The sequence below is a fragment of the Tursiops truncatus genome, chromosome 9 (genome assembly GCF_011762595.2).
Source record: "Tursiops truncatus isolate mTurTru1 chromosome 9, mTurTru1.mat.Y, whole genome shotgun sequence".
In the NCBI taxonomy this organism is placed as follows: domain Eukaryota; kingdom Metazoa; phylum Chordata; class Mammalia; order Artiodactyla; family Delphinidae; genus Tursiops; species Tursiops truncatus.
Window position 1 is genome coordinate 85426098 of NC_047042.1, and position 16490 is coordinate 85442587.

The following is a 16490-nucleotide window of genomic DNA, read 5'->3' on the forward strand; positions in this document are numbered from 1 at the left end:
ACTGAAGTTGAAAGAGGACAGGGGAACGAAGGTAAGTGGCGGAGCTTCTGTAGAACATAGTTTTGTTGAACTTCAGAACACAGTCCAACATATACGGAAGCCACTAAGAAGACTGTCTCAAAAGGAGCTGCAGCAGGAGTGGGATAGAGACATTACTGTGTGGCTAAGGTGTGCTGAGAAGGTGTAAAACCTTGAAAGCTGAGTTGATATGGCTTGTGGCCCAAATGAGGGTGTTAACATAGGTTTTCTGGAATAAGAGTGATAGGACAACTCTGCTGTTGAGGAGGGTTTGTTTGGTTGTAACCTATGGACAGAGGTCTGGAAAAGTTCTCTCTTTACGTTCTAGGGCTCTTCTCTTTTTTTCCAACTGGAGATCACATCGGTTTGGAAAGAGAATACTCCCTGGAACAAATCCTCCCCCATCACATCTTTATATAGATTCCTCTTAGCAGGGCCTGGTGGCCCCCATTCTTCCTAAAGAAACCCACAACAACATTCTTGAAGGTCAGTAGTTCCTGGGCTCTCAGGGGTCCCATGGTCATCTGTCCCTCCTCTTGGCTCCCCTCTGACAGGCAGGCAGGATCCCGAAGGGGCAGAGCCATGTAGACTTGGCCACAGTTCAAGTGCAAAGTTGAACTGACCTAGGCAGGGGGAGTACAGCACCATTGGTTTCCTTACCTAAACTTATATCGGTGTGTCTTTTTCCACTAAGTTGTGTTCCAAAAGTATAAACTTGAATATAAGGAGAGTTAATGAGAATTTAGGAGATGAGGGACCCCAAAAGTCTCCATGAGGTCGATGACTTATCAAGCTGCACCCAAGTCTACTGGGTCCAAGGTTCCCTAAGAGGACAAGCCAGCTGTCACAGCTCCCTGCACTTAGGGACTCCAGGTACAAAGTATCCAGATGGACCAGGGCCCCAAACACTAAAAACATTATAAGTGTCCCCTCGTGTGTAATTCAAAATTAAAATACTGCTAAGCCATAAGGGTAAGAAAATCCAACCTGGTTCAGACCTTTTCCCCCCAGGATAACTACTTTATACCAACAAATATCTACATCTTTTGTAAGAGTTTGTGTGTGTGTGTGTGTGTGTGTGTGTGTGTGTGTGTGTGTGCGCGCGCGCGCACATGGCCACGCACACACTTAGTCAGCCTTGTGGATTTCCCAGCACTGAAAGCTGTTTCCCCACTGGCCGATGCTTGGTTGTGAGGTTGTGTGCTCTATCCCAGGGCTCCCGGGAAGGCCATGGCAGACTGCTGTGACGCTTTGGGAAACAGTCCATTTTGTCAAGAGAGAAAAACTCCCCATTTGCAGCTGTTCCCTTCAACCCACGGAAGTCAGAGAAATCCTCTGTGAACATCCTCAGCTCTTTAAGACCCAGAGCAGTAGCTGAAGACTCAGACACAGCCGTCTTCAGGGGCCAGGTGGCGAAAGCCGGTCCTGCTCTGGGCTAACACTCACAAGCCCGCCACCCTACCCCACTCCAGCCCTCTGTCAACATAGAGGGGCAGTTCCACGCAGTCAACTTGACTCAAGGTGATTAACCCACCAATAACTTGCCTTGGAAGGAGACAGTCTCCCAGGACTTTTCGAGCTACCTTAGCTGTTGAGTGAAGGAGGCCCTCCCCCGAGATTGCTAGAAGGCATGCTTTGAGAGAGTCTGAGAGTCCTGCATTCAGCCACCCCCGTCCTCAGCCTCCGCCTGCAGGGCACATTCCAGATGCCTGGACTTCCACACTGCAGATGCTCCTACCCTCCCTCCATCTTTTAAAGAAGACATATTGCCTCTGACAAGAGCCCTTTTGTCTTACTCCTTAAGCCCTGAAGGCCTTGTTCTACTACATCCTTTCCATGCCTTTCCCTATTAGCATCTAATTTCCACTGCAACCCGAGGAGGGTCCCAAGAGAGATGCTTGGTTTTGCACGTGAGTGCTGGAACTCCATCAACCAACATTAATGAAACTACCCATCTTCCTCAGTCAGAAATCTCCACACACACATGCACACTCACACATTCTCTCTCTCCCTCTCTCTCTCCCTCTCTCACACAGACACACACACACACACACACTCTATACCCCATTCCAGAGGGAGCATTCATTTTCCCTATAATGCTCTCCCATCTTGAGTGGTGATGGGCAATAGAGATGATGTAATAATAATTTTATCGGATCAATATATCATTTAGAAAATAAAAGCTCTCCCCTTCGTCGGGTGATGACCAAGAGGGGAAATGCCTGAGTCTGGTCAGTAATTTATGTCTGTCAAGCATAATGGATGAGATATCCAGCTCGAAGCGCTGTGTCTTTGTGTTTTACTGTATCCCCTATGTTTTCAGCAGTGCCCATAAAACATCCCCCTAAAACGTTCTCCTCTGCGCAGGAAGCAGCTTCCTCCCCCAGGGTTTACACCTCAGTCCGGAGGGGAGCCAGCTTTGCCATGGCTTTTAGTTTCTCTGTGTAGTGGATGATGAGGTCAGTTTCATTGGCTAGTGTTTACCAGAATACTTCTTTGCCTTCCTCAGTAAGCAATTAGGAGCCCCATTTTACAGATGAGGAAAACAGAGGACCAAGAGGGTAAATCTTTTCCTTCAGCCCATAAGGACCAAAAAAAAAGTGTTCCTCTTCAACGGTAATAAAGAACTACCCATGCCTTTCCACAACTTTGTGGGTGGGATCAGGGCAGGAGAATATGGGCAAGGAACTATGTCACTTTATGGTGATAACTGCATGCAAGTCAGGAGGATGGAGCAGCGTGGCTCTCCTCTCTCCCTTCCCCAAGCCCTTTCTGATCTTGCTATCTCATCTTGACCCATGACCTGCCCTGCCTCTAGCCCCTCTTCTCTATGACGACTAGGGACCAGGTCTCATTGGTGACAGAAACTTTGGAGCCGGCCACAAGTAACCCTCAAACACCTGTGCCCTATTCCTGGGTCTGAGTAAGTGTGTTCTTTGCTTTGGTTCAAGCCAGCTCCCTACAGAATAAAATTAGAACACTGGGGGTGGGGAGGGATAAATGATAATATGCAGTGAAACATCTGATCAATCTGTGTCTTACTGAAAAAACAGAAAGAAAAAATGAGAGTAGGAAGAAAACCATCATTCAATGTGTGTTGAGCACTACCACATTAGACCATTAAAATACAGAAACAAGAAGCCCAAAGGAAATTAATTTTGTTGAAGTGGTACTGACAATAAAATGGATGCTGCCCTTCTCTTAATACGGGTATTGCAACTCTGTCCTCTGAATGTGCTGGAGTAGTTGTACCCACAATGCAGAAGGGTTTGGGCTAAAACTTCTACCTTCTCACAGCAAACGCTCACTTCTGAACATGGGCATCCATTCGCCCATCCATTCAATCACTCAGCTTTAGGGGGGAAAGACAGGGGAAGGGATGGAGCACATATTTTACACGTTCAGGACCAAATTATACGTCTGAGACATAAAATTCTCAGTGGGTTATTCGTTGGCATCTTTTATTTTAGCATATAGTGCAAATTACTTTTTTTATTTAACAATAATTTTTTGAGCACTAACTATGTACTCTGTCCCAAGTACAAGGGGTTGAAGGATCAATAAGATTGAGCCCTTGCCCTCCAGGGATCTAATGCCCAGACACAGAACACAGGGGCTGAATTCTTCACCTTGGCCCCACTGGCCCCAAATGACTCAGCTTTTCTGGACTGAAAATGGTAGGGATTGCATGTGTTTGTTTTGCTTTTGGTTTTGTTTTGAAAAATGTATTCAAGCTTAAAAGGATAGCAAGCCACTCAGATAAAAAAGGCGAAGCCAAATCCTGTCCGCATCATCTTGTGTATCCCTCCCGCAATACGAAACCTAAACCCAGACACACATCATCAACTTAAATCTCTCTGATTACTACAGGTCTATGGCCATTTTCAGGACTTCTTCAAGGCTCGTCAAAGATGTACACAAATGGAAAGTCTGGTCACTTTAGAAGCCCTCACCCTGGGACCTTAGCAAGGAACTCCTACCACAGGAAGGCAAAGGTTGGTGATGGGGGGGAAAACGGGAGGATGCTTGAGTTGTGAGAAAATCACCGATTTCCTCTGGTAAGTGGTATAGTTAAGCTCCATGAAACACAGATCTTACATCGTCAGTCATTCAAAATGAATTTTACCTCCAATTATTTGTTTACCTTCCTATCCTCAGTACCCTGGATCATGCCTGTCATACAACAGAAAATCAATAAATTATTTTTACAGTTTTAATTTTTCTCAAAAGAATACGCATACATAATTGGCTAGTGCCAGGTGGTGTAAATATAATATAGGGATTACAAGGGAGCATTTGTAAGTCAGAGCAGTAGCAGAGCACATGGTCCCCTGGGCTCCCATCACCCCCAAAGAGGTGGCTGAAGCTGGGCCTGGCTGGACTGGACGTTCCTGAGGGCAGGAAATGAGCCCCAGCGCCATCCTCATTGGTTGCTTTGGATGACCTGACCCCTCCACTTTTCCTCATCTCCCTTCCCAGAGGGAATTTCTAAAACTGACCCATTCTCAGTTCTTTTGATGGCTATTACCTTTTTCTGTTTTCTTTTAATGCTATCAAACTTTCATAAGAGCAAATGTAGCATCAATTAAGTAACAGCAGCTAAGCTAAGAAGAGATAAATCAAAATTAACAGGGAGAAAACATAGGCGAACGTCTTACTGCGGTCAGCTGCTGTCAAAGTTGAATGGGACCTGAGACCCCAGACCCCTGAGGCCCCACAGCTTCACCCTCCTCTCTCCTGGGGGGTCTGAAGACCCAGGGGATCCCCTGACCCTCTCGGGCCCCGTGGGATGAGTGGGGGACATCATGAGGGAAAGAGCCACTTGGGAAAGGCTGGATCTTAAATTTGACGTTAGCCAATATTATCTCAGCTCAATGAATCAATCTCAGCTCCTTAAGCTTTCTCTCTGCCAAGAGAGCCACCATCCAACTTCCTCAAGCACTTCCTCATAGAAGAGAATCTGGTTTGGATCAAAGGAAGTGATTCTTCCCAATTCTTTGTCCACGTCTTCGGTCATCTTCCTACAGAGGTGACCCTCCTGATGTGGGTAGTTCGTGTTTCTATGCACTTCGGGACGTTTCTTCTCTATTTTTAAGCGGTACATTTCCTTTCTGATTGATTTCCTCTGAATTTGCGTGACATGCTCTTGATCTGCTTCAAGATTCAGCTGCAGCTTCTGAATCTCACTTTCAAGCTGTGGATTTTCAGGCTGCAAAGGGACCTGCTCAGTTTGAAGACTTTTCTTTTGTCCTGTGAGCTCTTCATTCATCTGATTTTCTTCACATAAGTTTCTGGATATGTTTTGCTTTTCTCCAAGTCTTTTAAAGGACACTTTTAAATTCACACAGCTCAAGGAGTCTTCAAATCATCTCTGACTGAGATACTAGGTGGTCTCCAACTGCTGCTTCACTCTTTTCCTCTAATTCCAAGTTGCCAACATCCACGTGATCTCCTCTAAGGAGAGCAGGCAAGCCTACCATCTTCAGCAGTTTCAGTCAGAGATTTTAACTAGCTGTCTTTCTCATCCACGACATGTTCCATTCATGCATTTGGTTTTCAAGTGTTTTTTCCTGATCCTTTGGTTCCCGCACTCTTTGCTTTTCTTGGGCAAGCAGTTCTTAGACTTTCCTGAAGATGAGTGTTTTCATTCAAACTGTCCATTATTTTCTTCTGAAGTTCTCCTCCATTGTCCTGAGATGCTTTTAAGGTGTTTTGTCTTTGCTTCAGTCACTTGGGATTGAAGGAATTTTGATGATCTTCAAGGGACCGTGTCCGTCTTTGAAGGTGAAACATCCTCAGTCCATGAAGTGAAAGTTTAGAGGGCTTACTTTTTCTGAGAAAGTCTACTGTGTCCTCCAGTGAAGACCTGCTCTGGTTTTTATTATGTGGTGTCAAATGCAGCATCTGTAACTGCAGAGAACTGGTCCCCAGCCCAGGTGACAGGAGCACTTCACATTGTCATTAGCCCCATCTTCTCACTGATTCTTCAAAACACTTTAACCGGGGCAGTGCAATTTAGTTCTTTCCCTCCTTAAAGTATGCCGTCTCTTTACTATAAGAGCCATGGTAGCAGTAGAAACCAGGATCTCCCAGGGAAACCCACAGACACCCGGGCCCATCTCAAGCGCTAGACATCACCAGCAGAGCAGCACACAGTGGCTCCTGAATCAGATGGGAAGACATTTTTGGGGCACTCAGCAAGCCCTCCCTGGCTCCAAAGGGCACCACAGCTCTGCTTCTCATCACCAGTGTCCCGTAGGCCACAACCGACCGCATGGAGCCCTGTGGAGTATTCCATCTCCAATGCAAACTCACACCTAGCAACCAGGACAGACTGCGAACTGAGATGGGAAAGGACAAGTCCTGTCCTGTAGGTTCATAAAACAGTGCTCCCTAACTTCACTCTGCTGAGTGCACAGACAGAAAGTGATGTGACTCATACAGTGCACTAGGGGACACAGAAAGGGCTGACTGGGTCCCAGAGCTGCCTGGAGCTCGACCACCCTAAGCCCCACCTGCCCCTACAGCAGACCCAGAGGATCAAACCAGTGCCTGCTGGTGGCTATCATCTTCATCTAACTGGTGTTTATAACCCCACTTCTTGGCTTATCAACGCTAAACAATATCCACTGACTCCTCTCTGTAAAATATAAGGATTTAAACTCACTTACGCTGCCCTCCTTTAAGATCTAGCTCAATGTTGGTGGTTTCACATTATTTTTTATAGATATATTTGGTTACCTCCATAACATTACATAATATCCATTTATTGTTCCATCAACTTCAGTCAGTACTTTGATACTCCTTGTAAGATGAGAATATTTATGCCCCTACCCTTCCTTCTCCCTTCCGTCTTCAACCTCCCTCAGGTGAGTGATCACGTTAAATTGACACGGTTAACGTTTACATTCTGCAACGACAACCCCACCTTTTAAGCTTCCACAGCTTTACTCTGAATGTTGTTGGGTTTTTTTTAACACTGTTTACATTCTTATCACCCTATACTGGTTGCTCACAGCCCAACCAAGTAGGGCCATGGTATCAGTTCTTCCTCTATAAGCCCAAGATTTCAGTCTCTTGGCCACTCACAGAAGAATGGTGCCAGCAGCATAAAGTGCAGTGAATTCCCTTTCTTAGACTCCAGCAATTGCTTAAAATCATGATACATTTTCTTGCTATTTGGAATAATGACTTTCCGGTACAGCTTCTTGTTTCTCCAGGAGTTTCTGAATACGTTATTTTTTCCCTTGAATAATGGGCATTTTTTTTTTTTCTTAGTTGTGGCATGTGAACTCTTAGTTGCTGCATGTGGGATCTAGTTCCCTGACCAGGGATCGAACCCAGGCCCCCTGCATTGGGAGCGTGGAGTCTTAGCCACTGGACCACCAGGGAAGTAAGTCCCTTGGGCATTTTTCAAACCTGAGGATTTTTCATCCTCTCAATGATATTACCTACCACAAGGAGTTGCCTTTTCTCTAGGACACTCTCCCCAGCAGAGCAGTCCCCTCTTCTCCACTCTGGGCTGGTCATCCTCCAGAGCTGGTTCTGCTTCAGACTTGCCGCCTTGCTGTTACTTGGGATCCCTGAATTGTTCTCATGGATTGAGCTGCCCTCCTGTCTCCTGGACTCCACATCTTTCTCTTAGTTACTTCCCCATGCTGCTGGGATACAGCCTCAGATAACTTCCTAAAAAGGGTATATGGTAATTAAATGCCCTTATTTTGCCCTGATGTTTATTTGACAGTTGGGCTGGGTAAAAACAAAAAAGAAATTTTTTTAAGTCTTATTCCCTCATTATAATAATAATATTCCCTTATTATTGTATTGTCTCATAGCACTGAGGGCTGCAGATGAAAAGTCAGTTGTGAGTTTGAATTCAGTTCCTTTAAGGTAACCTATTTGATCTTTCTGGGAGATTTTAGGATCTACAAATTATCCTTGGTGCTCTAGAAGTTTACAGAGAAGTGTCTAAGCATTGGGGTGCTTTGTTGTTGCTTCCATTTATTTTGCTGGATATCCTGGGCCCTTCAAAATTCAGCCGTTCAGCCCTGGGAAATTTTCTTCTACTGTTTCTTTGCTAATTTTCGTTTTCTCTTTCTGTGATCCTTTTCCCTTTTATGTTTGACCTCAGGATGCATTCTCATGCTTTAATATTTTTCTCCAATACTTCTCTTCTCTATATTTCTTTTCTACATTCTGAGAGATTTCCTTGACTTTATGTTTCAAGACTGTTTTGAATTTTTTATTCTGATAATCAAAAATGTTTAATCTCTAAGAACTGTCTCTTGTTCTCTTTCTGCTCCTTGTCTATTACCTCTTATCTTGTTTTATGGATATAATATACTCTTGAAGAATCTGAGTGTATAAAGATTTTTTTTTTTTTTTCCGAATGAACCCAGATTTCCACTGGGATAAGTCTATTTATCTTGGTCTGTCTCTTTGGGGTTCTAGTTCTTCTCGAATTCTTGCGACCTTTGGTTGTCATTCTGCAGTTATAAGAGACTAGGCAGCCAATGTGGATTTTTCTGCATTGCACTGGCACCAAAGAGGTCTATTTTTTCACCAGGTCTCTACCCTGGAACTCTGATTAGGAGCTCTCTGTGGGGTGTGAAATGTTGCCTGGTTGCACGCTGGCTGGAAGGTTTGGCCTCATGGCGAGTGGATAAGGAAACTGACAATCAAGCCATGGCCTCCCCAAATGCCAGAAAGTGGAGGCTCTATTCTAGAGAATCAGAATCTGCACCAGATGCCTTCGCCTTCTCTAGAGGGCTGGTTTAAATGTAAAGATATGCCCTTCATATGTCTTCCTGGAGCAGACACCAGATTCACCTGTACCAAAGCATGGCAGGTGGACCACACCAACTCAACCATCCCTTCTCTGTGAACCCCATTTCTTACTCCTGCCTCCCCTTGTGCCTGCAAACTCTAAGTCCAGCACCCTTTTGGTTTCTACCAGATTTATTGGTTCCCGTGTCCACTGCAGCCCCCTTCTTTTCCAGGTGATGCCTTTTTGACTGTTGCATGCATCACAAATCCCATTTCTTCTATCTTCCAGGAAAATGTTGAACTTTCTTGCTTGGTGACAATTTTCCTCCCCAGTCTCTTTGCCATGACAGACATTATTTATCTTTTTCTTCTAGTGAAATCTAAGAAGTGACAAAGATGAAAGCGTGTGTTCAAGCTACTACCTCGAACCAGAAGTTCTCATCAAAAACTTGTCTGAATTCTGCTGTGGACTGGAACTATGGACGCTGGTCTACTCTGTGCCAAACACTGTGTTTGTCTCTAATAGGCTGCCAGTGTGAGGAGTGTTCAACTCAAGATTACATCTGAGTCCGTTTTTATTAAAAAGTTACAAAAGGAAATTCAAGATGGATTTGAGAGAAATGTTTCAAAGTGTTCAAGCGCAGAAAGGCCAGGGTTGGAAGCTTCTGGCATTTCCCCCGACTGCAGCTGCCGTGGTGCTCAAGGTTTGGAGGCCACTCCAGCTCCCGCCAGGAGGACACAGTGGCTGTCAGTCAAGAGCGAGAGGCCACACACTGGGGCCCTGATCCCGGGCTCCTCACCAACAACTTTTTCTCTGCGTCAGATCAGTTGCCAATCTTTGTGCACACCTGCTTCCCTGGGCAGGGCCAGGACAGACTCACCAGCTCAGGGAAAGGACGGAGGGAAGGCCGGATCTCCTGACTAAGCTTTGATGTGCTGGTCCACCACTGATCTGTGAGTAGCGGAAGGTACGGAGCTTCTCCAGAGTATTTCTGGGACTCTAGCTGCCAAAACTAGAGACGTATCTGGGCTTGCTTGAGCAAAAAAAATGATTTTATCACAAGGGTCTGGAAGAAACTAATGAATCCCAGTAGCCTCAGGAAGGAGACAGAACTGAGGTCCCAGAGGCTATTGTGATTTTCCCTCTTCCTCTCATTCCCCATCTCCAGGCCTCTCTGCTTCCAGCTTCTCCGGATGGAGAATATTTTCAGCTCTGTGGCCATACAGTCTCTGGCACAAGTACTCAACTCTACCATTGTCGGTGAAAGAAGCCCCAGACTATATTACAGTAAATGAATGGGCACCTGGCCACATTTCAATAAAATTTTATTTACAAAAACAGGCAGGCAATAGGCAGGATTTGGCTAATTGACTGACCCCTGCCTTAGACACAAACCCAAATTTTTAGAAGGATCTGAATGGTTTCAGTGTTGGTCAGTAGTGAATCCTTTAGTCAGGAACCAGGCAGGTGGGGAGACACAGTAGAAACACGCCTGCTGGGAGCCAAAGCCCAGAGGAGGGGGCATGAGTTCCCCGGGAAGGGAGTCTGAGAGGATACCCCAGCCCAGGTGCACTCCACCACATCTCATCAGATGTGGGAATATTAGTCCTTGCATCTTCTGACTTCAAGGTACTATCCTGGAACTAAGTAGCAAAACAGTCCTTGCAGTCTCTGGAGAGCCTCAGAAAAAAAGCTCTGTATAGAACGAGGCACTCTGACACTTCTCGTCATAACAAAAAGGAAATGAATAAAGGACGTGAGGCAATTAGCCCTATACAATGTACAGTATACATAACCTGTAACTTGAAAAGCTTATTTAAAACGTCTATTGTTTCTTAAATGGACATTTAGGGGAGATTTTTATCTTTAAACCCAAGGCTCTGAAACCGAACCAAAGTAACTTTGAGCTACAGTCGGCTGACAGATTCCACCCGTGCCCTGCCCTGCCCACCCCAGGGCTCCCGGGCTGCGCTGTGTGTGGCTGAGGGTGAGACTACGTGCCCAGCGTGGCTGTAACTCAGTCTGCATCCCTGAGTTACAGCCCTATGGTGGCCCTGTGGCTTACAGTCACGTTGTAAAATGACTGCGGTGGCTATTGGTGGGAGCGTAAAATGGTGCAGCCGCTGTGGAAAGCAGCATGGTGGTTCCTCAAAAAATTAAAAGTAGAATTACCATATGATCCAGCAATTTGACTTCTGGGTAAATATTCAAAAGAACTGATAGCAGGGTCTCCAGGAGATATTTGTACAGTCATGTTCACAGCAGCATTATTCACAGTAGCCAACAGATGGAAGCAACCCATGTGTCCATCAACAGACAAACAGATAAATAAATTGTGGTGTATACATACAATGGAATATTATTCAGCCTTAAAAGGAAATTCTGATACCTACTACATGGATGAACCTTGAGGATATTCTGCTAAGTGAAATAAGCCAGTCACAAAAAAGACAAACACTGTGGGCTTCCCTGGTGGCGCAGTGGTTGAGAATCCACCTGCCAATGCAGGGGACATGGGTTCAAGCCCTGGTCCAGGAAGATCCCACATGCTGCGGAGCAACTAAGGCCGTGCGCCACAACTACTGAGCCGGTGCTCTAGAGCCCGCAAGCCACAACTACTGAACCCGTGAGCCACAACTACTGAAGCCCACGCGTCTAGAGCCTGTGCTCCTTAACGAGAGAAGCCACCGCAATGAGAAGCCCACGCACTGCAACAAAGAGTAGCCCCCACTTGCTGCAACTAGAGAAAGCCCGCACGCAGCAACAAAGACCCAACACAGCCAAAAATAAATAAATGAAATAAATAAACTTATTTAAAAAAAATAACGTGTGGTTCCACTTATAAAAGGTACCTAGAGCAGTCAAACTCACGGAGACAGAAAATAGAAAGGGGAGTCCGGGAGCCGGAGAAAGGGGAAATGGGGACTTACTATCTCATGGGCACAGAGTCTCAGTTCTGCAAGATGAAAAGAATTCTGGAAATTAGTTGCACAACGATGTGAATGGACCTAACACTGTTGAACTGTACACTGAGAAATGGTAAAGATGGAAAATTTTGTGTGATGTATATTTTGCTACAATTAAAAAAGAAAAAACTAGTGGTGGGACAGGCCTGGGCCTCCCGGGGCCCCACCGGGTAGACATTGTGCCACTGCCCCAAAGGCTCTCCTGGGATGAGCTCCAGCCTCTGCCTTCTGTGCGCCGATGAAAATCAGAGCTTTGGGTTTCTTCTTTCTGTCCACAGAAACCAGGGAGCAGGTATTCAGAAAAGCCCTGCTGCTCGCTGCTCTGTGAACCATTCCGGGCGCTTCTCCTCTGAAGGGAACCTGGAATTCTCTGGCCTTCCCAGCAGCTGCCAGGGCCCAGATGCTGGAATAACTGGGGCACCCAGACAGCAGCAGGAGGGCAGATGTGGACTTTCACCTGGTCGCTGTTTGACAGGTGACCAGACGCCGTGTGATCTGCCGCAGGAGCCCTCCTTCAGGCAACCCCCCTCCACCTCGCACACCCAACCCTGCAGCTCCTCTGAGATCAGGGCCTCTGACGGGGAGGAGTAGCCCACGCAACCCTAGCCCCACAGGAGAGCCAAAGTTCCTGCTTCTGGTGCAGGGGGACGCTGCCCCAGCCGCCTAGGGCCCTCCTTGCCTCAGGTCTTGCCCTACCAAGCCCTCCTGCATACAGCTTCCTACTGACCTTGGAACACATCTAAGTAGGCTGCTGCTGTACACTGACCCTCACTGGCTCCCCACTGCCCAAACGACCAAACTCCCCGGTGTGACGCTCAGCCTCATGCCCTGATCCCTGCCTTTCTCTCCATGCTCTCCACAGCTCCCCATCTTCGTGCTTCCCATCCCCATGCATCACTGCATTTTCCCAAGTGCACCTCTTTGAAATCCCAATCAATAAGTCCCTCTTCCGCAGAATACAGACTGCTGGACTGTTCTCCACGTGGCGTGGTGGCCGATCCAGGCCACGTGCTGCTCCCTTTTCTCGGGGGGCCTCCAGTTTGTCCACATCCTCTGTACGGCTGGACACCCAGGAATGACCATACATTTCAGAGGTGATCCAAACGGGCACAGAGAACAGCCCATAGGTTCAGGGAATGACTTCACAGGTCTGAGACATCATAACACAACATGGACCAACCAAAGACTATGGATCAAAGTTACAGAAGGAGGGATTGAGAATGAACTTCTAAGCGAGGGCTTTGAAAATCACTAGGATAAGCTCCAGAGGAAGGCCATCTCCTTTCCTTCCCTGGAAATGCCTGAGGGTAGGTCGGGAGCACACCTGGCTGGGATGGTGTGGACACAGCCTCGAGGTGGGGGGGATGGGTGACACACCCTTTAGGAGCTCTCTGCTCCTGTGAGTTATATAGCCCCTTTGCTGGGAGCTCTCCAATCCTTCCTCCTTATTCTGATGGCTGGACATAGGATTATTCTTTCAGTTTTGAGTCATGGGGAGAAAATTCTTAAAAAGTAACCATCTTTTACTCTGGCCAAATTCCTGGCCTATTAAGGTTCCGGGGCCGATGCCTGTGCCTGCTGTCACCACTGCCGCATGGCCAGCACCCACCAAGGTGAGGTCAGAAACCGTAACAATAGGCACAAAGGATGCAGTTGCTAACCCTTCCCCAGAGCCTCGTGGAAGCTGGGATGAATACAGTCTCCTTGCCAGAGGCCAGCTTCTGCAATCAAGGGTTTGAGAAATGTAACACAACTACAATTCCACATTTTTACCAGGTTTTCCCTTCCGGCAGCCTGGTCACAGTGCTTAGCCTCTCTGAGCTTCAGCTCCTCTTCTGTCAAATGGAGATGAAACTACCAACCATGTACATGAAAGGACTTTGCAAGCTGCAAGGCCTGCTATAAATATAAGTTACGCTTATTCACTTCCTATACCATTTAAGAAATTTCTAGATTAAATAAGGTTGATACAAAGTTAAGACCTTGATTTCAATGGAAGAAACGGTCCAAGGTAGACTGTGTAATTATTCAGAGAATGAAGAAAGAAGTGAGTCACCCCAGATGGGGAGAGGGTAGGAGGAACAGGGCTGGGGTGAAAGCTGAGGAACACCCCACGTTCACTGCAGCATTACTGACAATAGCCCAAACATGGAAAAGACCTAAGTGTCCATCGACAGATGAATGCATAAAGAAACTGTGGTACATACATACAATGGAATGGTGTTCAGCTGTTAAAAAAGAGAGAGAGAGAGAGAGAAAGAGAGAGAGAAAGAGAGGTCCTGCCACTTTGACAACATGGATGAACCTGGAGGACGTTATACTGAGTGAAATAAGCCAGGCACAGAAAGACACATCCTGTGTGCTCTATCTTACTTATATGTGGAATCCGAAAAAGTCGAATACCTAGAAGCAGAGAATAGAATGGTGGTTGCCGGGGGCAGGGAGACAGTGGTCAAAGGGTACAAAGTGGCTGTTATGTAGGATAAGTAAGTCTAGAGATCTCATGTCAGTGTAGTGACTGTAGTTAACAATATTCTACTGAATACTGGACGTTTGCTGAGAGAGTAGATTTCAGGTGCTCTCACCACACACACACACACACACACACACACACAGTAACTATGTGAGGTGACCCATATGCTAATTAGCTTGGCTGTAGTCATCATTTCACCATGTATATGTATACCAAGATGTTTTACACCTTAAGTATATATAACTTGTATTAAAAATAAAGACACATATGTGAGAAATGAAGTGTGAGCTGTCACAAGTCCCCAGGCTGCTGGGCCCTTAGTCACCCTGAGCTGAGACCGACTCTTCGGCATCATCACTAGCACAAGGCCTGGAGCTACCGCTCACCTCAGGGCCCCTTTTACAATGGCCACCCCAAAGGGGGTCCCTCTGTGAGTGGCCAGTAGGGGAACAAAGAGACAGGGGCTGCAGCTCTCCCTGTCCAGCATGGATGCATGGCCAGGGCCGGGAACTCTTTCCCATTTACCCTCTTCAAGCCATACTGGGGTCCATGCTCAGGAGGGAGATGCTGAATCAGACTGTCAGTTCCCAGAGACAGAGTCTCCTTCCCCAGGGCCTCGGGGGCTCAGGCAACTGCCAAAGTCCACGGCCCCCTCCCCCTAAGTGTGATGGATGCGCTGAGTTTTCCTGGTGGTTTAAACACTTTGCATTGATTTGTGTATTAGTTTTATATGGTTTTGAGAGACCGATTTCAAGACAAGCTTTGCCTGTCGTCCATCAAAGCTCACCGGTGCTTTATCTTCATTCTGAGTTGGCTGCTCATCAGACTCCAGGCAGGCTGCTGCCAAAAGCTCCTGCTGCCGGGGACCTCCATCCATCACAGTCGGGCATCACTCTGCCTCAGGTGTATTAAAACGCAGGTGGAGGGCTTCCCTGGTGGCACAGTGGTTGAGAGTCCGCCTGCCGATGCAGGGGACGCGGGTTCGTGCCCCGGTCCGGGAGGATCCCACATGCCGCGGAGCGGCTGGGCCCATGAGCCATGGCCGCTGAGCCTGCGTGTCCGGAGCCTGTGCTCCGCAACGGGAGAGGCCACAGCAGTGAGAGGCCCGCGTACCGCAAAAAAAAAAAAAAAAAAAAAAAAAAAAAATTAAAGAGGGATAAAGAAGATAGACTTGTATGGACTTAGTACAGACGCTTTTTAAGATCTCCGAAAGGATAAGCAAGGAACTAACAGCAACGGTGACCTGCTTGAGTAGGAAGACAGAACTGGGCACGTGAGGCACAAGAAAGGGAGAAAAGGACTTCCTGCTGATGGCTGAACCAGGTGAATGTAATACCTATTCCACTCATAGCAGGCCTGACCCCGATGCTCTTCCACCATCTCCCCATTTTACAGCTGATGATGTGGACACTGTGGCCCAAAGGGGCTCCCTGGTTCACCCAGCTCTCAGATCTGGTAGACGGCTGGTACAAGAATCCAAGGCCCTCAGCCCCAGTCCAGGCCTCTTTCAGAGACACCACGTGACTCTGTGCCCATCCGGGGGACAGCACAGCAGGGCACGGACCGTATATTTCAGTCACTGGAACCTAACAGAGCGTTGGCACACGCTCACTATTTATGAAAAGTTTTCTGAATGAATGAATGTTGTGCTGTACTTCCTGTGAGCCCAGCCCAAATCTCTGGCTGAACTGATTAATTCATTAATCATGGCCTGAGAGTGACAACAATTTACATCACCCAGCCATGAGTTACATTTTCTCAGGGGCCGTCAATGGTGGGACTTTGGGTACCTCGGCAGAGGAAACATGTCTGGCGAGGGGGATCCTTTACCCCCCTCATTTCACCCCTCAAGTGAAATGCCATAAGTAACTGCCCATATTGTAACTTCTTGCAGGATCGACTTATGTACAGAATAAGCAAAGGAAGAAAATGATTAAATAAACATAGCAAACGTTTAGTATACGTCACATAGCACCCAGGAGAAGAGGAATGATTTATCTGCACCAGATCGTCCAACAAAACCAATGCCCATGGGACATGTCCTCTGAATTGTGTAGGCTGGAGTGGTGATTTGGTGGATTGCATCCTGCACACCCTCCTTCTAGACCAAACTTATGAATTAAGCCCCAAACACTGTTGCAAGGCAGATGGCAGCTGTGCCTTTATTCAAAACCTGTGGTATGAAGCTTGTTAGCCTCATCCTCTGACTACGACCCCACCAGACAGACATGGCACTCCCACTAACCAGGGGTGAAAACCAGAACCC